Source organism: Mus musculus, chromosome 2 (genome assembly GCF_000001635.26).
Source record: "Mus musculus strain C57BL/6J chromosome 2, GRCm38.p6 C57BL/6J".
NCBI classification, from domain to species: domain Eukaryota; kingdom Metazoa; phylum Chordata; class Mammalia; order Rodentia; family Muridae; genus Mus; species Mus musculus.
Window position 1 is genome coordinate 132,174,936 of NC_000068.7, and position 22,568 is coordinate 132,197,503.

At 43.1% G+C, this 22,568-nt stretch overlaps 1 long non-coding RNA gene across 7 annotated transcripts in view; it reads left to right on the forward strand.

The window, feature by feature from the left end:
* Gm14051 overlaps positions 1 to 22,568 on the forward strand; it is an 85,008-nt gene that overhangs the window by 39,691 nt on the left and 22,749 nt on the right. For 3 of the 7 annotated variants that reach the window (XR_001783474.2, XR_001783475.1, XR_001783477.1), the window contains exon 2: positions 12,713 to 12,820. The exons of 2 other annotated variants lie outside the window; for them this stretch is intronic. This is a non-coding gene — a long non-coding RNA (predicted gene 14051). Of the gene's footprint in view, positions 1 to 12,537; positions 12,560 to 12,712; positions 12,821 to 19,911; positions 20,124 to 22,568 lie in introns of those variants that run through there. 2 more of the 7 variants (XR_001783476.1, XR_001783480.1) reach the window with 2 other exon arrangements.

Below are 22,568 nucleotides of genomic sequence, written 5' to 3' on the forward strand. Positions count from 1 at the left end.
AGGGTCCTGACTTGAGCCTCTGACTTGCTTCCCTTGATGATGGACTGTGATCTCTAAGAAAAAAAAAACCCTTTGTTCCCCTAGTTGCTTTTGGCCCGTGTTGTACTACAGTAACAGAGAGCAAACTAGAACAGGTCACAGAGCAGCTGTGTCATTGCTTTTTCCTTGTTTTTTTTTTTAAGATTTATTTATTATTATATCTAAGTACACTGTAGCTGTCTTCAGACACACCAGAAGAGGATGTCAGATCTTGTTACATATGGTTGTGAGCCACCATGTGGTTGCTGGGATTTGAAATCAGGACCTTCGGAAGAGCAGTCAGGGCTCTTAACCGCTGAGCCATCTCTCCAGCCCTTTTTTCCTTGTTTTTAATTGATAAGTGAATTCAACTTTCTAAGTGTTGAAATAGCAAGAAGTAAATTATTACTAAGATAAATAACAAAATAATTCAGTTATTAAAGTAAACACAGATGTCATCTAATTACTGAAGTAAATAAAACGTGTATAAAAGCAATAATTGATAGTAAAAGTATAAAACCCCAAGCTAAGCTCCATGCTTTGGAATGGCCATTCAAACCTTAAAGAGTGCTTGTTGCAGCCCAGCATGGAAGCGCACACTTTTAGTTCCAGCACTTGGGAGGCAGAGGCAGGCTGATCTCTGAGTTCAAGGCCACCCTGGTGTACAGGGCAAGTTCCAGGACAGCCAATGCTACACAGAGAGTCCCTGTCTTGACAAACCAAAACCATAATCAAGCAAACAAAAAATGAGTGGAGGTGGATTTTGCTCAAATGCTCAAGTTGAGCCCAGTGTGGCTGTCTCCTTCTCTTACCTCCAGATCAAGATGTAGACCGCTCAGTTCCTTCTCCAGCATCATGTCTGCCATGTTTTCCTCCCTGGATGATAATGGACTAAACCTCTGAACTGTAAGCCAGCCCCAATTAAATGTTTTCCTTTCTAAGAGTTGCCTTGGTCATGATGTCTCTTCACAGTGATACACCCCTAAGACAGAGATGAATACACTTGTTTGATGTATTTAAGACAGTGTACTGGCTAGTTTTATCTCAACTTGCCACAAGATATAGTTATCAAAGAGGAGAGAGTCTCATTTGAGAAATGCCTCCATAAGATGAATTGTACAAAAGCCTATGGGACATTTTCCTAACTCACTGTGGGCAGTGCACCCCTGGGCTGGTGATCCTGACTTCCTTAAGAAACCAGAGTGATTGAGCCATGGGGAGCAAGGCAGTAAACAACACCCTCCGTGTCCTCTGCTTCAGTTCTTACCTCCAGGTTCCAGCCCTGCTCGAGTTCACGTTCTGGCTTCCTTCAGTGATGGACCATGACGTGGAAGCATAAGCCAAATAAACCCTTGCCTCTCCAGCTTGTGTTTTGGTCATGCTGTTTCATCATAGCAATAGAAACTCTAACTAAGACAGAGTGTTACGTTCATATTCACAATGAGTGAGGTTTCCAAGGGCCAAGGCAGCTGTAGATGGAGAGCATCCAGCAGCTGGTGCAGGTCCAGCTTTGCAAGTGCACAGGGTTGGAGAGACAGAAGAGTAACAGCACAGAAGGACTTAATAGCAACAAGCTACATTTTAGAGCAGATAAGGTGGTAATTTATGTAGTGTGTACTTAGCCATGTTTAAACATTTTACAGTTCTAGAAATCTATCCTAGAGAGAATATATAGCTTACTCCATTTTTCTTTTGAGACAGAGTTTCATTACACAGCCCTGGCTGGCTTGGAATTTCCTACGTAAGCCAGGTTGACCTAGATCTGCCTGCTCTGCTAGGATTAAAGGCCAGTGCCTCCACGCCTTCAAAGTTAACTTCAAAGTTGATTTTTGATTAATTATTTCAATAGTTCTTCCCCCACTTATTAATCAGCTATTGGAGTATGGGCTATTGAGTAATGTTTCCCTATTCTTCTGTATTAATTTACAGAAACTTTTAATTTTCTCTTTGAATTTAAGAGTTTCTTTGAATAACTCCTTCAACATTTCAATACATAAACTTTGGATTGCATCTGTACTCATTCTTTTTAAAGGAGATTTTATTTCTTTTTATGTACATGAGTGTTTTGTCTGCAGGTATATTTGTGTATACCATGCTCAGGGAGGGCCGAAGGAATCCCTTGGCACTGAAGTTACTAGAAGTTGGAAACCACCATGTGAGTCCTGGGACTTGAACACAAGTCCTCTGGAAGAGGAGACAGTAGTCTTAAATGCTGAGCCATCTCTCAAGCCGCACGGTCACAATTTAAAATGAAGACAGCAGACAGCTGTTTGGGTACTCTTAGCTCAAAGTCATGAAGCCCATGTGTAAACAGTGAAAGAGATGGATGGAAATGCCCCTGTGTGTGCTCAGCTTGCACCATAGAGTTCTGAATGAAGATACCTGCCTTGCTCAGTCAGAGAAATATGCTCTGAAGTTTTTGAGGTGCTTCCACACTTTCCACACCGGCTACACCATGTCTTGCCACCACCAGACATCAGACATCAGCTTCCCCAGTCACACTGGCACTTGCTTGTGTGTTTTCCTTTTCTTCTTTCTGTCATCCTAACAGGCATAGGACGTGGTTGGTGGCGTTAACGCGTACTCCCTGCGTGATGAGTGGCGTTAGCATTTGTGGTAGTTTGAATATGCTTGGCCCAGGGAGTGGCACAATTAGCAGGTGTAGCCTTGTTGGAGGAAGCAAGTCACTGTGGGCGTGGCTTTAATACACTTGTCCTAGCTGCCTTCAGATGAAGATGTAGAACTTTCAGCTCTTCCAGCGCCATGCCTGCCTGGATGCTGCCACGAGTCTGCCTTGATGATAATGGACTGAACCTCTGAACCTGAAAGCCAGCCCCAATCAAATGTTGTCCTTACAAGTGTTGCTTGGTCTGTTTCACAGCAGTAAGGCCCAACTGAGACAGCATTGCTTCATGTTTCATGTGTTCATTGCTCATTCCTGTATCTTCTCTGAGGACAAGACAGGCTTGTAGGAGGCTGCTGTTCTAGTTAAGGTTTTTATTACTGTGAAGAAATACTGTGACCATAACAACTCTTATAAAGGAAAACATGTAACATTAGGGCTGGATTACAGGTTCAGAGGTTTAGTCCATTATCATCATGGAGGAAAACATGGCCATGTACAGGCAGTCATGGTGCCGGAGAAGGAGTTGAGTGTAGAGAGAATCTCTTGTGTATTGTATAGATGCATCACCTGTCAATTAAAAGTCTACAGCCTATAGCTTAGGCAGGAAATAGAAGGTGGAACAACAGGGAGGCTAAAAACATTCTAGGATTAAGTGATAGGCAGGAGATCTGCCTGGAATGATGTGAGGAGACGGATTCATGGTACTTGAACAGAGGTAACCAACCACGTGGCAAAATACAGGTTAAAATAATATATAGGTTAAAACAAAACATAGGTTAAATTATGGTTCCAGTCAGAGAAGAGCCTAGCTATATGGCCAAGGTATTTGTAAATATATTTTGAGTCTGAGTCTAATTTCTGGGAGCACAGGGATGGGAGAAGAGCCCATGCTTAAGTTTTACAGCTGAGAGTTGTACATCTTGACCCTCAGGCAGCAGAAGAGACTGTGTCTACATTGGGTATAGTCTGAGCACATGTGACCCCAAAACCTACCTCCACAGTGACACACTTCCTCCACCAAGGCCATGGCTCCTAATAGTGCCTTTTCCTGTGGCCAAGCATTCAAACACATGAGTCTATGGGGGCCATACCTATTCAACTACCTCAGTCACACTGTGACTTTGGGAGTCACTTAGTCAGTGAATTAAACTAATGAGGGTCATATCAAGAGTGTTGGGAAATAGGCCTTGTTGGGTGGTATAATCCCAGCACTTGGGAGGCAGAGGCAGGTGGGGGCTGGTTAGCCTAATCTGCATAGTGAGTTCCAGGCCATCCAGGATTATAAAGATTTGGAAAGAAAATAACACAAAAATAGATGAGGGGGAGGAATGGGGGGAGATTATGGAAACAGATTGGAAACAGTTCTGGGTCTGTAAAATTAAGAGGGCAAACAACGGTCATGCACACGGGAGGCAGAGAAGGCAGGAGAGGGAAAAGGCAGGGTAAAACTAGAGCTTAAACATTTCCAAAGCAGGCGAAGAATTTTTAAGACGAGCATGGGAGGCAGAAGAGTGAACTTTACAAAGGCTGAAAAGATAAAAACTGAAAGTCAACCTGGGTGATAAAAAGGTAGTCAGGGGGGAGGTTTAAAAAGGGGAGATTTTTAAAAATCTCCACTAGCAGCAGCTGGGGAGAGATGAAAGAAGGTTTTTAGGCCAGGTCAGGCTTCTAACAAGTCCTAAAATAGGCAGGAAAACCACAGGCGCTGGCCTGTGTAACTCCATATCTGTGTCTCACACTCAGTGAGCAGGGCACACTTCTTCTACTTTTGGGGGCCTGGACAGAGTTTTCTAGATCACTGCTTCTAGGAACGGGCCACTGGAAGCTACAGCCCCACTCCTCTTGTTTAATAAGACTGCAGAACCTCCCGTCCCACCCTGGTCTCAAGCCAACATCTGCCTTCTAACAAGATCAGGATCTAAGTATACTCACTGAGAGGTGCTACTTTAGTGGGCGTGGTGCCTGGCCTAGAATCAGCTGGATTGGTTGCTTCCAGCATCATGCAGCAAGACTCACCTGTCTTCACCATACTGAGCCCCTCCCATCCATGGCTGCCACAGTTCATGTACTTCACCAGACGGGGAGGGTGCGCAGTCTTTCACGTCAGTGCAATGCTGCTTCAGGTATTTTTCGGAAGTATGAAGGAACTTCATGGCCACTAGGCAAAATCCCTTCTGCTCAAAGCACTTGATAATCTGGCCCCTCAGACTGCGCTGCCCGCCATCTGGCTTCACCTTAAGAAAGATGCGCTCAAGGTTGGCGATGGTCTGAAAGCCCACAGGTCAGCTGGGTCTGAGATGAACAATGGGAAAGGAGAATTCGTTTGTTTGTTTGTTTGTTTTGTCTGTTTGTTTGGTTTTCCAGACAGTGTGTCTGTCCTGGAACTCCCTTTGTATACTAGCCTGGCCTCAAGCTCACAGAGATCCTCCTGTCTCTGCCTCCCAAGTACTGTAATTAAAGGTATACATCATCACTGCCCAGCAAGAATTCTTTAAAATATAGAAACTAGGGCTTGAGAGATGGCTTAACAGTTAAGAGTGCTTGCTACTCTTCCAGAAAATTGGATTCACTTCATGGTGCCCATATCAGTTGGTTCCCTCCAGTCCCAGAGGATCTCATGCTCTTCTGACCTCCTCAGATACCTTCATGCACATGGTACACATAAACTTACCCAGGATGCTGCTGTGTTCCCCACCCCAACAAAATCAACCAACTGATCAGTCAATCAGCCAATCAAAAATCTGTCTACCATCTATCTACCGAAAATCTATCGTATCCTACTAGTTATAAGTTGATTCTTTATCTGACCCATTTGTCTTCCCTATGTGTTTGTTAGCCTTTTTATTTTATTTTTATTATATATTTTTTCTTTTTTATCATAGGTCCCTTACTGGTCCTGTCTCTGTGAGTAGCTAAGACCAAGGAAAGAGGAAGCAGAACTAGCTGGCTCCAAGAGGGTCATTTCCACAACATTCCATTTACACATAAAACAGAAAAGCTCATAGTTACTTTTGCAATTAGATGTTGACAGCACAGGATGGAGAACGGCTGATGTGGAGTAGGAGTGGTGTTAAACCCCTCCCACAAACTGGGTGGCTGAAGGGAGTTGGTTCTGCTTCAACCTAAGAACAACAGAAAGATCAAAAGCAGTTTGGGAGGGCCAGAACCTTCAGAGATGGTGGGAGGGGAGTAGTTTGTGATGTGGGAGTGATGTCTTGCAACTAAGGTAAAGGGATTGTCTGTCCCCTGCTAAGATTCCATCAGCCTATCTAGTGTGGAGGAAGTGGGCAACTTGCAACACCAAAAAGGAAGACTGGAGTACTAAATGATTCAGGCAAGAGCAGGAAGTGGCTCACAAAGGCTTGCCCTTCAGGGAGATGACAGTACATCACCTAATTTTTCTGCCATTGTGCAGTGGTCCTTGGCCTCTTCCTAGAAGTTTGCTCATAATTCATCCTTGATCCTTGCTTCTTGCTGATAGAATCCTTGGAGCTGGTATAGCATAGATCATTTTGTTCTTAAAGGCATACTCTATGGTCCCAGAGTATAGAGTCCCAGAAGCTGAGCAGCTGGTCCTCCTTGCTGTCCTTGAGCTAGGCTGCATCATAGAGAGAGAGTGAGTAATGGCTGTCCTGATAAGACAACATCTTGTTTTATTTTGTTTTGTTTTGTTTTGCTGTTTTTGAGACAGAGTCTTACTAGTCCTAGCTGGCCTAGAATTTTCTATGTATATGTATACCAGGCTGGCCTTGACTTTACAGAGATCCAACTGTCTCTGTCTCTCTAGTACTGGGATTAAAGGCTTATGCCACCATGCCTAATTAAAGTTTTTTTTTTAAAATAAATAAGATATATATTAAAAAGTGAGAGCCAGGCATGCCTAATTAAAGTTTTTTTTTTAATAAATAAGATATATATTAAAAAGTGAGAGCCAGGCATGCTGGCACAGGCCTTTAATCCCAGTACTCAGGAATCAGAGGCAGGTTGATCATCGAGCTCAAAGCCACCCTAGTCTCTACAATGAGACCCTTTCTGACTTTTTAAAAATGCTGGCGATTCCATATATGTATATAACATATGATGCTACCCACCCACCCCATGAGTCCTCCCATCTCCCTCCTATTCCTACTTTCCCTTTCTTCTCCCCAGCTAGTCTTCCTCTTATTTTACTTTTGCAACTCACTGTTTTAATTAGGATTGCTTGCATGATCTTGGATAGGGGGTTATTTACAAGAGCCATTTAGCAGTGACTGTGGCACTGGGGAAGATGACTTCCCCTCTTCTAACAACCACAGGGAAGAGTGAGACCTCATGAGCCCTTCCCCCATCAGTGATGGGATGCCATGCATGTCTTGTACATATAGCCATAGCTGTTATATGTTCACGATTACAGCGGTCACATCACAGGCAAAAGTTTCATAGCCCTCCTGGTTCTATGGCTCTTTCTGCCCCCTTACCTATGTTCCCTCCTTGGAGAGGGTGGTACAGAAGTTATCTTTAGAGACAAACACTCAACAGCTGCTTATTTCTCAGCACTTTGACCAGTCTTTCTACCAACTATTGTTCATTGTAAAAAAGAAGCTTTTCTGACAGAGGCTGAGCACTGCACTGGTCTATGGACGTTAAATATTTAGGGGCTGGAGAGATGACTGCTTTTTCAGAGGACTCACATTTAGATCTCAGCACCCACATGGTATTTCATAACTGCTTAAAATTCCGGGTCTAGGGAATCAGATGCCCTTTTCTAGCCTCTACGGGTGCCAGACACACGCATGGAACACAGACACACATGCAAGCAAAACCCCCATACACATAAAGTTTTTAAAACGTAATCATAAAATATTTAAGTTGAATTTTATTTTTAGTGTGTGTGCGCAGTCAGGCAAGTGTGAGTGTGGTGTCCATGTGAATGGTTATAAAAATATCAAATATGAGTCTTTTTTTTTTTGGTCAGATACTATAAAAATTGAGTTTAGGACAATAAATTAAAATCTTTTTATCTCACCCACCTTGTAAAACGTTTATGCAAATGATTTCATCCCCCTCAGCCAGTAAAACTGTGGTTTACACAAAGGCCCACTGTTCTGTTCCAGGAATTTAACGTCCTAGAGTAGCAGCCATCCTTTTCCCTTCCTCCATTCCCCAACCACCAATTCTTTTCTGACTGGCCAATGACTAAGATTGTAAGGGCAGACCCCAGTCAATGGGGAAGAGACACAGCCACCACCTGAGTTAGAATAAATGCCAGATGCACTTCTTGTCGCCATGTGTTCACTCTTCAAGCAAGCCCTCTTGATTCAAAGTAAGGTCCGCACGTCCAGACACTTCAGTTAGAACGGTGGTCTCATTCTTTGTAGTCCCCAACTTCTTTCTCACAGTGCCCAATCCACAGTGTGCATGTAGATGTCAAAGGACAACTCTACAGAGTCAATTCTGCCCTTCCATCTTCTCATGGCTTCCAGGGATGCAACTCAGGTCAATGGGCTTCTGCACCAAGCACCTTTGCCACTGAGCCATCTCACCAGCTCTAAAATTAACTATTTAGAGTGCATCTTTGCTATAAGCCCATTGGGGATTTGATTTATGCTTACATGGGAATTCACATCCACTGTGGGTCCCTGCCTGGTTTTGACTGGTTAACAAAGAGCCAGTGGTCACTGGCTGGGCAGGGGGACAGAGGCGGGCCTTTGAGGATTCTCAGATAGGAACCTCAGGAGAGGGAGGAGAAGAATGGGCAGGGCAGAAGGAAGGAAGAGGATGCAAACGTGAGAGCTGTGGAAGCAACCATGTAAGAAGCCGGGAAAAGCGGCCCCAGGGACCACTCCCCTGTTTGGGTCTAGAGTGGCAGAGATTACGTATAGATTTTACTAAGTATTAATTCAGAGATGTGGGAGGGGAGAGTGTGTTAGCTGCGTGGAAGTTCAGGAGTGGCCCAGCCATTGAGCTAGCTAAGGCATATTTAAATATAAAGGCTCTGTGTGTGTGTGTGTGTTTCTGTCTGAGTTCCAGAGCATCTGGGGCAGGCAGCATGAAGCATGGGACAACCTGCTGGGAGCTCAAAGAGGTTTAAAGACTTAACATTTCATATGCCCATCTAGCAAATAGCAGTAGCAGATCTCCTTTAAGGCCTCTGACCTCCCCAGCCACAGGCTTACGACTAGGCTTACAAACAAGATAGCCCTCCCTTCAAGCTGGCCCCAAATCCAGCCAGAAAGTAGATGATTACCCTCTCTTACATTTTCATTTCTGTTGCTATAGTAAGATATCCTGATAACTGAAGGGAGGAAGGAGTTTATTTTGTTTATAATTCCAGGTTATAGTCTATCATGGAGGGGAGGTCAGGGCTAAAGCAGCTTGTCACACCCAATGAATCACGGGACTGCTTGCTCCCTTTGTGGCTTCTCAGATTTCTTCACCAGTTCAGGAGGAGCCAGCTCGTGACATGGTTGTCACCTGCTGAGGGTGGGTTTTTCCATCTCAGTTAACAACAACAACCCCTGTCAGACACACCCACAAGCCAACCTGACTTATATATTCCTTATCGAAATACCCCCTTCTCAATCTTTAGGCTGTATGAGGTTGGCAATGGAAATGCAGGTCCAGAGACATGGCTCGGTGGCTAAGAGCACTTGTTGCTCTTGCAGAGGACCCACTTCGGTTCTCAGCACCTAGAAGGCAGCTCACGATTATTCATAACTGTAGTTTCCGGTGATCTAACGCCTTCTTCTTGTCTTAACAGGCAGATGTGTGGCACAGGTACAAGCATGTAAAGTATCCATACACACAAAGAATTAAAATTTTAAAAACCCTAACCTCCTAAGTAGTCCTATTATTATTGTACAGTGCACACGTCTTGCTTCCTGGGTCAGTATAAAAGCATGCAGGATTTAGCACTAAAGAGGACCACCAATGCCTTTTATCTCCCAGCACTTTCTGGCATTAAGAATACTAGCCCATGGGGGCTGGAGAGATGGCTCAGTGGTCAAGAGCACTGACTGCTTTTCCAAAGGTCCTGAGTTCAAATCCCAGAAACCACATGGTGGCTCACAACCATCCATCCATAATGAAATCTGATGCCCTATTCTGGTGTGTCTGAAGACAGCTACAGTGTACTTACATATATTATATGTAAAATATGTAAAAAAATAAATCTTTAAAAAACAAAAACAAAAACAAAGAATACTAGCCCACCGGGAGGAACCTTCCAGCTCAGTTCCAGCTTCGTTTCTCTGTGTCTTGCAGCTAAAGCCAGTGGTGTCTTCAGCAATTTTCCTTATCGTCTAGTTCTAGTGGACAACCATGAACATTGGTGGTAGCTTGTATTGTTTCAGGAGCCTCTGGATTCCCTGTCCCACATCCCAGTTCCCAGCTCCTGTACATGGAACAGCAATGAATGGGGATGTGCAGGTATCTCCGTTGTGGGTCATGGAGTCTGATCTAGTCTGGTTCTCTGTTGCTATGATAAAACCCTAACCCAAACCAGCCTGGGTAGACAAGGGTTTATTTTAGCTTACAAATTGCAGTTCGCCCTTGAGAGAAGTCAGAGCAGCAGCAGCCCAAGGCAGAAGCTGAAACCATGGAGAAACACTGCACACTGGCTTGCTTCCCTCTGCCATACTCCACTGTCTTATTCACAGCACCAACCTAAGGATGATGGAGCCCACAGCTGCCTGGACTCACATCAGTTGCAATCAAGAAAATGTTCCACAGATATGCCCACAGTCAATCTGTGTTGATTTCTCAACTGAGACTCCATCTTTCTTCCCAGACATATCTGGGTTTGTGCCCAGTTAGCAAAAACTAACCTTTATGTACATGTCCAGGGGTAGATTGGCAGTGAACAGGGTTTTTCCTCAAACCACACCCATAGAATCATTGGGTGCTATTTATTCAGATGAAAATCTCTCTATGTAGCCAAGGATGTCCTGAAACTCTATGGAGACCAGGCTAGCCTCTGCCTCCCAGGTGTTAGGATTATACATGCCTTGCCTCCATTTTCTTGGCAGCCGTTCTGATAGAATGAGAAGGAATCTCAAAAGAGTTTTAATTTGAATTTCCCTATTGGCTAACAATGTGGAGCACTTTAAAAATATCTGTTCATCATTTGCAGTCCTTGTTTTGTGGGCTCTGTGTTCAATTCAAAGCCTAGCTTTTTTTTCCCCTTTCCTTTTCTTTCTCTTTCTTCCTTTCCTTCTTTTCTTTCTTTCTTTCTTTCTTTCTTCCTTTCTCTCTCTCTCTCTCTCTCTCTCTCTCTCTCTCTCTCTCTCTCTCTCCCCCTCCCTCCCTCCCTCCCTCCTTCCCTCTCCCTCTCCCTCCCTCTCTCTCTCTCTCTCTCTCTCTCTCTTCCTTTCTTTCTTTTTAAACAACAACAAAACAATAAGATCTCACTGGCCAGCCTGGAACTTGCTGTGTAGACCAGACTAGCCTCAACTTTCTAGAGATCTACTTTTCTCTGCATACTGAGTTTCGGGATTAAAGCCACCACACCCAGCCATGAGCACCTCCCATTTTTTGAAGTCGAATGCTTCTGGATGTTTTGTCCTTTTATTTCATTGTGTTTTCTCTCTATTCCTGAGCAACCAGAGTCCTAGTTACAAAGTCCTTCCCTATGTCTATTTCTTGCAATGCATTCTCTAACTTGTCTGCTAGCATTTTCAGAGTTTTAGGTTTTTATGTTGTCTGAGATCTATTTGGAGATGATTTTTGTGCAGCTTGAGAGGTAATTATCTAGTTGCATTCCTCCACATGCCCATATCTGGCTTTCCTGGCACCATTTGTTGAAGCAGCTGTCTTTTATCTTATGCTGTTGTTGTCGTTGTCTTCGTCATCATCACCATCACCACCACCATCATCATCATCACCATCACCATCACCATCACCATCATCATCATCACCTGGCATTTCTGTTAAAATCAAGTAGCTGGATGGTGTGGACTTACAGCTGGGTTCTTAATTCTATTCCATTGATCTATGCATCTGTTTCTGTGCTATCCCCATCGCTGTTTGGTATTACCAAGCCTGAATTGACGTTATACTCTAGAGCCAAAACAACAAAACAGCAATGGGAATGCCTCCGGCATTGGTCTTTTTACACAGGAATAAGTTGGCTTCCCGGGGTCTTTTTCACGACCATAGGACTTTCACGATTGTTCTTTCTAGTTCTGTGAAGAGTGGCCTGGACTTTGGGTTGGGAATACATGGAATCTGTAGATCCCCAGCAGAAGGACGGTGACTTTCACAACCTTGCCTCTTCTGATGCACAAGCATGGAGCTCTTCTCATCTTTTAGCATCTATTCAATTTCTTCCTTCAATGTTTTAAAGTTTTTATTGTAGAAGTCTTTCACTTCTTTGGTTAGCCTTCCTCTAAGGTATTTTATTGAGGTCTTGAGAATGGGATTGTCTCCCTAAGTTTTTCTCAGTATGTTTGTGATTGGCATATGGAAAGACAACTGACTTTTAGGAGCTATTTATTTATTTATTTATTAAACATTTATTTATTATTATATGTAAGTACACTGTAGCTGTCTTCAGACACACCAGAAGAAGGTGTCAGATCTCATTACGGATGGTTGTGATCCACCAAGTGGGTGCTGGGATTTGAACTCAGGACCTCCAGAAGAGCAGTCGGTGCTCCAGCCCATTAGGAGTTATTTATGAACACTCCAAGTTCATCAGCTCTGGTAATTCTCTTGGAGTCTTTTATGTATAGAATCATGTGATCTGTACATCAGGATATTTTGACTTTTCCTATTCCTATCACTTTCATTTCCTTCTCTTGACTTATTGCTCTAGCTAAGACTTTAAGCACTATGTTTAGTTGGAGCAGGGAGAGTGGACACCCTGCTATGTTCTTTACTTTAGGGAGAATGCTTAGAGTTTTTCCTGTTAGTGTGAGGCTGGCTAAACAGTCTGTGGTATGTAGCTCTGACTATGCTGGATTCCATTTCCTCCATCCTTAGCCTCTTTGGGTGTTTATCAGGAAAGACTTTGACTTTTGTCAAAGTGCCTTTCTGCGTCTATTGCTATTGAGATGATTGTTTGGTTTTTGTTCTTTCAAACCTCCACAGTGTCATCAATTGAAGTGAGTGCACTGATTAGAAAAGAGGGGGATCTTGTAACTGGAAATGTGTCGGAGGACCCCGAGGAGCCTAAGGACACCAAACTCTCAGATTCTGGTGCGTTTATTTTGCTTGAGGAAATCTCTTTATTCTTAACCCATGGGATGGTTGGGGGTGGGGTGGGGGGTGTATCCCAACCCTGCCCTTCAGTGTTATGCTCTCTACCCTTCCCTGAGGGAATCCTGCAATTGGCTGGAACTGGCAGTGCTCTCCCCAGAAGGAGATACCAAGCAAGATAATGCTGGTATCTCTTAGGGTCTACCCATTTTTGTCTGTAGATCTTTTACCAGACTCTAGGCTAAGCAGACCCTACAGCCACACTAAAACTGTGATCTGTGAGGAGGGACACCACAGCTCACTCTCCCTAGATATTGCTTACTCTCTCTCTCTCTCTCTCTCTCTCTCTCTTTCTTCCTTCCTTCCCTTATTTCTTTCAAGATTTACTATTTTGTTTTGTTTTCAATACAAGGTTTCACTGTGTAGCCCTGGCTGTCCTGAAACTCACTCTGTAGACCAAGTGTGCCTTGAACTCACAAAGATCTGCCTGTCTCTGCCTTCTAAGTGCTAGGCTTAAAGGCATGGGCCCCATCATCCAACTTATTTTACTTTTTAATTACTTGTATTTGTGTGTATCTGCACAGGAATTTATGCACTTAATGTAGATGCTTGAAGAGGCCAGAGGAGAGTGTCAGATGCCTTTGAGCTGGACTTGAAGATGTAAGGCATCCGATGTGGGCACTGGGAACCAAACAAGCTCCCTTCAAGAACAATCTGAGCTCTTAACCAGGGAACCATCTCTCCTGTCTCTTTCATTCTTTTTAATTTATTGCATATTTATTTTGTGGGTGGGAGGCACAATGAGCTACAGTGTGTGCTTGTAGGTCAAAGGATAATTTACTGGGGACAGTTCTCTCCTCTCACAACTTGCGTGCTTGGGAGCAAACTCAGGTCATCAGGCTTGGAGGTAGCCACTTTTACCCACACAGCCATCTTGCCAGACCCTTTTTTCTTATTTATTTGTTTGTTTGCTGTTTTGTTTTGTTTGATTTATTTTGGAAACAGGGTCTTACCATTTAGTTTTGTCTAGCCTACAGCTCACTATGTAGACCAGGCTGGCCTCCAACTCATAGAGATCCACCTGCCTCTACCTCCTGAGTGCTGAGATTAAAAGCATGCACCACCACATTGGGCTCTTTAAAAAAAAATTTTTTTTTAACTGTGTGTGGGTATTTTGTCTGCATGGTAAATATGTGCAGCGTGTGAATGCTTGATGCCCCCATGGGCCAGAGAGGATATTGGAGTCCCTGGAACTGGAGTTACAGACTTTGTTAGTCACTATGTAGGTGCTGGGAATCAATCTAAGTCCTCTGCAAGAGCAGCGGGTACTGCTGATTCATCATCTCTTTAGGCCCTTAATTCCTTTTCTTATTGCAGCGATAGTCTATGAGTTCTTAGGCCTGGGGAACTATCTGGCAGGTATAATGCATAATGTAGAAAAATTTAGCACTTGGGGCTAGAAAAAAAAAACAAATAATGAAAGCAGAGCCTAGTGGGCCATTCTCATAGGAGTTCGGACAGTGGAAGCTCAGATTATGAGATTTCAGTAGGGAGCAGGGACTTTTATCAGGAACTAGCCTGGGGCCCTTTATGTGCCATGTTGGCCAGGAATCCGGCTTCATTCTGCACATGTCCTGAGAACTTGACTGCAGCTCAAAGTTGAAGTTAAATATAAGGTTTCATTTGGCAGAGGGAAAAATTTCAGGACAAGAGAACATTCTGCCTGGTGTTGAGAAAGTAGCTGCAGTTGTTAAAGAGACCAGCATCGCTGAAGATCATCACTGGGCAACAGCCAGGGGTCTCCAGGGCAAAACCATCTCCAGCTAGGGCTGCCCTTGTAAAGATCCATTTAAAGGAAAGGCACCTACCCTGGAGGTATTCTAAAATTCTGACTCCCTTTGCCTTTTCTCTCACTCAAAATAAAGCATCACTAGCTCCAGCCACTGCATCCGCCATTCAAACAAAGGGAAGGAAAAAGAAAGACATTGCAAAGGAGGGGGGATGGCACCTATGAGAAGGTAAAGCGTCTCAAAAATCGCCCAAAGGCAGCAGCTTCTCTCTCACTGGGCAGATTCATCCTTGGATAAGAGAACACAGCACGCTGTTTAATGTGATCTCCAACAACACTACAATGCTGTCAGCAAGGGAAAGGCCTGGCACACCTGTGCACCTCTGTCCTCTAACGACCTCTATGCTCTTACCTCTCTGATCTTCTTGTGGCTGCATCCAAAGCAAACTTAATAAGTGTCACTCTCCAAAATGGATTCAAGTCTATTCTTTTGTTTTGAGAAGTCCTAACTTCTAGTGACTTAAAAAGTGACAGTACTTGGAGGCCAAGACTTTAAAGAGGCAAGCAGGAAGGAAGGAGCCTAATACAATAGGATTGCTGAGCTCCTAACAAGGACATTTGAGGAGATGCATACAGTGGAGATCCAATGAACACACACACACACAGAAAGAGAGGAGAGAGAGAGAGAGAGAGAGAGAGAGAGAGAGAGAGAGAGAGAGAGAGAGAGAGAAAGAGGTCTCAGGAGAAAGGAGCCTTGTGGATCCCTTGGGCTCAGATTTCTAGCCCCCCAGCAGTGGGGGGTGGGATAAGTTGCTATTGTTTTAGACACTATGTGCTTGTTATGGCCCCTCTAAAAAACCAGTACACTCATCCTGATTCAGAAAACAAGCCACATTCCATCACTATCCCTACAAATCTCTGAACAGCAGATTTAACAGACTTGGTGTCCACTGCTTGGAGAGTCATTGTTCCAGTAAATTGGAAGATTACAGAATTCCCATGTTGACATGGAAACTGGATCAACAGAGTTACCGCTTCAAGATAAGTCTAGTGTTGGAAGGAAAATTGGCCACCAATAAATATTAACCTTAATGATGGTAATGTAAGTTAAAATTTCATCTCAGAAAGTCTAGTCACTTCTCCCTCCTTTCCTTCCCAAATGACCTGCCTCTCATGGAAACAATTCTTAAGCTCTTTATAGACTTGGGCAAGACTGCACAAATCACCCAGGTCATTAGACCTGGATATAGATGCTAACACTAAGGGCTGAACTATAGCAACACATGCAATTACCTGCAGTTTATTGCTAAAGGATTATAAATCTCTAAGCAATTGCACTGTTTCCATCAAGATGTCAAAGCTGTGAAGAGAAGTTGGGAAAGCCAGTTGGCTTCGATCCGTGGAAGGCAGCTGGTATTCCATCAAGAAAATTAGCTAGTTCTTATAGTTGGCAGCAAAGAGAGAATGGCAGACTTAAATGAGCTAGTCTGGAAGTGTGGAGGGGAAAAAGAAAACGGTTTGAAGAGCCTCCATTGTGATGAAGGGACACTGATATGACCTGCTATGCTCATGGACCACATGGCTTCATGAACAGTAATAAACTTTCCTCAGCATTCTAGAAGTCTAAAGGTTCCAGTGTCAGCAGGATTGGTACCTTGTGTGGTGGCTCTCTTCAGTTTGTGGATGGTCATCGTCTTGCAATGTCCTCACATGGTCTTTCTCTGTGTGCCTGAGTCTGTGATGTCTTTGTGTGCCTGCATTCTTGATGTCTCTGTGTGCCTGAGTCTCTGATGTCTTTGTGTGTGTTCTGGATACGCTTTTGTTATAAGAGCTCCAGTCAGACTGCTGTAAGGAGGCATCTTAAGAAATTCATTTTAATGTACTGTCCTTGAAGTCCCAATACAGTAATATTGGGTTTGGTTAGGGCTCCCAGGGAATTTTCAAGGGATAAAAACCCAATCCACAGTACATTCCTCCTTCAGCTGCTAGAACAATTGACCGTTGGTGACTCTGCTGTCCTTATCCTCAATGTTCTTGGCCAGCCAGGGTTATCTTGCTTGGGAGGTTATCCACCCTCTAGTGGCTCTCAAACAATGCTGCCTGGTACAATGATCTTGTCTCCAGACGAGCCAGTCCCTTAGATATTCTCCAAGCTCTGGAGCTCACTGTGGGATTGGACTAAGAACAGCTCTTAGATGAAAAGCATATCTTTGTTCAGCCTCTTCCTCTGCCACCTCCTGTTTCCCTCTCTTCCCTTCTTCTCTCCATTATTGAGGTACTAGCTCCATAAATGAAATTGTGCACACCTACATCCTACCTCAGCCTAGGTGTCATTGCCTGGCCTGGTGGTATAGGCCTGTAATCCCAGTACTTGGAAAGTTAAGACAGAAGGATCATGAGTTCAAGGCCTGCCTGGAATTCAAAGAGATTTCATACTCAGACTGAACAACTTGCTTAGGATGCAAACATCATTTAAAGATTTTTTTTGTTTTTTGGTTTTTGGCTAGCTTATTTATTTTATGTGTATAAGTGTTTTATGTTACATGAATACCTGTGTATCATGTGTGTGCCTGGTGCCCTTGGAAATGTTGGCTCCTCTGGAATTGGAGTTATGGACAGCTGTGCACCACAAAATCGGGGCTGGAAATCAAAGCTGAAGCTTCAGCAAGAACAAATACTCATAACAGCCTAGCCATCTCTCCAGCTCCCTTTAAAAATTAAAAAAATATGTTATTTATCTTTATTTATGAGTATATACAACACACATATGTGTGTATATATACACACACACACACACACACATACATATATATAGGATCCTCTAAATAGAGTTCTGTAATAGATATATTAAATATCTATTTAATATATGGATATTTATGAATAATATTTGCTGTATACCAACCAGCAACTAATAAGGGTTCCTTTTCCCCCACATTCTCTCCACCACTTGTCAAATTTCTTTTTCTTTCTTTCTTTTATTTTTTTAGACAAGATTTCTTTTTTTTTAATATTTTTTTATTACACATTTTCCTCAATTACATTTCCAATGCTATCCCAAAAGTCCCCCATACCCTCCCCCCCACTCCCCTACCCACCCATTCCCACTTTTTGGCCCTGGCGTTCCCCTGTACTGGGGCATATAAAGTTTGCGTGTCCAATGGGCCTCTCTTTCCAGTGATGGCCGACTAGGCCATCTTGACAAGATATCTTTTATGAGAGGTGGTAGCTATTTATCTGTGGTGTTAGAATAAGGTTTAGGATATAGCAAGGAGTTATGCTGGTGTGGCAACGTGGTGGTAAGAGATTATCTATAAGATCCATGACATCACTAGCTCCAGGAAGTGTGGCTGTTTTTAGTACTAGGTTTCATGACTTCCCTCCTGTTGGCTGTGCTCAAGTCTAATTAGATAGATTTTTGTTACCCCCATCACAGGAGTGTCACTTACTGCCCCCTTACAAATATCTTGCCATGCTGGTCCTTGTTGTAGTTTATAAGTGTTGCAGCTGGGTAGGATTATTAATTGATTTCACACATTCCTTGCAAACACTGAAACCAAGTAAATACACATCAAAAAACCCTAAACTATAGATCAATATCCCTGATGAAGAAAGATGCAAAGAGCCTTAATAATATACTAGCATACTGAATACAGACACATTACAAGATCATTCACCATTATCAAATTGGCTTTATCTGGGAAATGCAGGGTTAATTTAACATATATAAGTTAATAAACATAATACATCATATTAATGGACCTTAAGACAAATTCTCATGATCATCTCAGTAGATTTAGAAAAAGCCTCTGAGAAATTCCAACATGCTTTCATGATGAAAGTCCTGGAGGCAGTAGAACTGGAGGGAACACACGGAAACAGGGCAAAGGATCTAGTCAGCATCATCCTAAATGGAGAAAAACTTGAGGCAACCACTGACATCAGGAATGAGACGGGGCTGCCCGCTGTCCCCATGCCTTTCAGGAAGCCCGGGAAGCCCTAGCTAGAGCAATATGGCAGGAGAAGGGAAGTGAGGGCATCCATCCGAATGGGAAAAGAAGATGTGTTTGCAGACGATTTGACAGTACACGTCAGAGATCCCAAAAGCTCCACCAGGAAACTCCTAGAACCTATCAGCAAATTTAGCAAAATGGCAGGGCATAATATCAACGCTCAGATCAGTAGCCTTTCTATAGATGAACAACAAACACTGAGAAAGAGATGATTGTCACACTCCCAATTATAATAGCACCAAAGAAAATGAAATAACTTGAGATAAGACCTATGCAAGAAGGTGAAAGACACCTACAATGAAAAATTCAAATATCTGAAGAGAGAAATGGAGAAGGACACTAGAAAATGAAAAGACATCCCACATTCATGGATCAGTAGAATTAATATTGCAAAAAAATGTCCACCATTTCAAAGGCAATTTACATATTCAGTGCAATCCCAATCAAAATATTCACAGTAGTCCTCATAGAAATAGAAAAAAAAGAAGCCGGGCAGTGGTGGTGCACACTTTAGTCCCAGCACTCGGGAGGCAGAGGCAGGTGGATTTCTGAGTTTGAGGCCAGCCTGGTCTACAGAGTGAATTCCAGGACAGCCAGGGCTACACAGAGAAATCCTGTCTGGAAAAAAAAAAAAAAACAAAAAAACAAAAAACAAAAAACCCCACAAAGATTGCTTTGGCTATTCGTGGTCTTTTATGGTTCCATATGAACTACTGTATTTTTTTTAATCTATGGAAAATGACATTGGAATTAACTCTGGTAATATGGCCATTTCCAAATGTTAATTCTGCAAAATCAGGAACATTGAAGGTCTTTCTATCATGTAGTGTCCTTATGACTTCCTTTTTTTAGTGTTTTCAAGTTTTCACTTGTGTTAGTCAGGGTTTGCCAGAGTCACAGAACTAATGGAATGCATCTCTGTATCTCTCTCTCTCTCTCTCTCTCTCTCTCTCTCTCTCTCTCTCTCTCTCTCTCTGTGTGTGTGTGTGTGTGTATTCAAAATTAATATACAGATTTTATGAAACAACCATCAAAATTCCAATGTCAAATTTCACAGATCTAAGTTAGTGTAATGACTTACGGACTGCAGTCCAGCTAACACAACAATGACTATCTGTGAACAGAAAGTTCAAGAATCTAGTAGTAGCTCGGTCCCACAAGGGTAGCTCTCTCATCTGGGTGTCTCAGTCTTATGAAGACATAGGCTCCAATGTCAGTGAAGGAATGGATGGGCTAGCAAGGGGAGGCCAAGCTGGAAAAGACCAGCTTCCTTCTTCCATGTTCTTATACAGGCTTCCAGCAAAAGATGTGGCCCAGATTAAAAGCATGCCTTCCCACCTCAAGATCCAGAACAGGATCAAAGGCATATGTCTCCTTGCCTCAAGATCTGGGTCAACGGTGTGCTGTCCTACCTCCATGGTTTGTATTAGAAGTGGATCCACCCACTTTAAACCAAGGAGAAAATCTTTCCCAGGTATACCCTCCATTTCTGGGTTGTAGTTCATTCCAGATATAATCGGCCATCAGAGAGGCCTCCTTGTTTTGGTTAGAATTATTCCTAGTACTTTTCTGGGAGCTATTATGAATGAGATTATTCTATTTTCAACCCTGAATCTAGAGATGGAGAGTGAAAAGTTATACTATGATCACATTTTTTCCTCTTATGTTCTGTATGCTGCAGAGAATGACTATGGTAGCCATCCATTTGGTTTTGAATGAGTCAGTTTATTATGCATATAGCAAGCTAAAGTAAAAGAATAAATAGCATGTTATAGATGATAGGTAGATAGATAAATAGCCAAACATCACCAAATCAGGTGTTCCCGATATTTATCCAGCAGAATTAACCTGTGGAAGCCCTGCCTGGGCTATCAGCTAGAGTTCCTGATCAAGAGAGTCCTGGTAGAACCTTGTCTCAGAAGCCTTGTATCCTCTCAGCTGAGGCTTATGAGTAAAAGAATAAATAGCAAGAGATAGAGATGACATCATCAAATTGGGTGCTCACAACATCTAGTTAAAACCTACCAGGAAAACTGACACAGTCAGCTGCAATTCCCTATCAAACTCTCTCCCCCAGGCTGAGATTCCCATTCACACAGCAGGCTTTCAGACCACAGGGTAAACAACAGTACTGTCTGCTGGAAATGGCTTGCTCTCTAGCTATTCTCAAGGACTTGATGTTTTTACTCTTAGGCTGTCTTGCTGTTCCTTTCCCTTTGTCACAGTTGGCAAGGTTACCCTACCTGCAGCTGAAAGATCATGGGGCACACTTTGAGACAAATTTGCTTGGGTCTGAAATGAGACACAGCACAGCCTTGCTTCCAGAGTGATCTTTTCAGTGCTCTCAAATAGCACATGGCAATTTACCAAGCTAGTGCACGTTACACTCCGTCTTTGAAATGGTCCTTGAATCTGTAAATGGTCCTTGAATCTGTCCCTTCATCTGTTCCTACATCCCGGGTCTCAGGGCATCAACAACTTTCTCCTAGGCAAAAGTTCATCACAGAACTCTTTCTTTTGCCTCAGTTTCTCAAGAGTGCCTTTTTGTAGTGTTGTCAAGAATATATTTTGTTCTGGCTTAAAACATTTACTAAGCCAGGCATGGTGGCGCATGCCTTTAATCCCAGCACTTGGGAGGCAGAGGCAGGTGGATTTCTAAGTTCGAGGCCAGCCTGGTCTACAAAGTGAGTTCCAGGACAGCCAGGGCTACGCAGAGAAATCCTGTCTTGAAAAAAAACAAAGCCAAAACAAAACAAAACAAAAAACCCACTTACTATATTACTCTATTTTCTATTTCTGTAACAAAAGACTTATGTGATGGTTAATACTGTCAACCGGACAGGACCTAGAAGAGTGGTTCTCAGTCTTCCTAATGCTACAACCCTTTAATACGGTTCTTCATGTTGTGGTGACCCCCAATCATAAAATTATTTACATTGCTACTTCATAACTGTAATTTTGCTATGTAATAATATGACTTATAATGTAAATATCTGATAAGCAGGATGGTCTTGGGTGACCCTAGTAAAAGAGTTGTTCAACCCCACAAAGGAGTCATGCATGATTCACAGGTTGAGGACCACTGACCTAGAATCACCGAGAAGACAAGAGGATGCTGATGAGGGACTGTGTAGATTAAGTTGATTGAGGCGGGAAGACACATCCTAAACATGGTGAGACCATTCCGTGGGCTTGGATCCTAGACTAAATAAAAAGAGTGAGCCAAACATGAGCGTTAATCATTCTGCTTCTTGACTGGGTGTGATATTAACCCACTGCCTCAAGCTCCTGCTCTGCTGTGGATCCCCTGTCCTGATGGGCTGTATTCCTAACTATGAACCAAAATAAACCATTCTTCCTTAGGTTACTTTGTTAGTGTATTTAATCAGGGCAAAAAAAGAAGGAAAACTAAGACAGTTTGGTACTTGATAAAGAAAAGAGTCTTATTGAGTTTCCAGTTCTTCCAGGCTGGAAGTTCAAGATTGGTTACCACCTGTGGGCTCAGGTGAGGGCCTTATGGTAGCAAAGGCATTACAGTTGCATAGGAGCTAAGAGCTGGAGAGACCACATGACAGTGTAGGGACCCTGATTCTTCTGCCTCCCCTCTCAAGTGCTGGGAATACACCTGTGCCCGGCTTAATGCTTCCTCTTTTTATAACAACTCACTTAGGTGAAGTCTTGAGACTCACTTAAGTGAGGTGAATCAATCTTGGTCCCAGAAGATGAACACCGACCCCTTCTGAAGGCACTGTTCCTATGATCTGATCACTTTCCAGAAGGCTCCACTTCTTTTGTTGTCAGGTCCTTTGGGCTTCACCTCTCAGCATTTCTGCCATCTTCTCATGTTGCCATACCATGGACAGAGCTGCCAGCATGTGAATCAGAGGACACATATCCAAACCATGACACTTACGCATCTGCTCCCAGTGCCACCTTCCATCATTTTGCT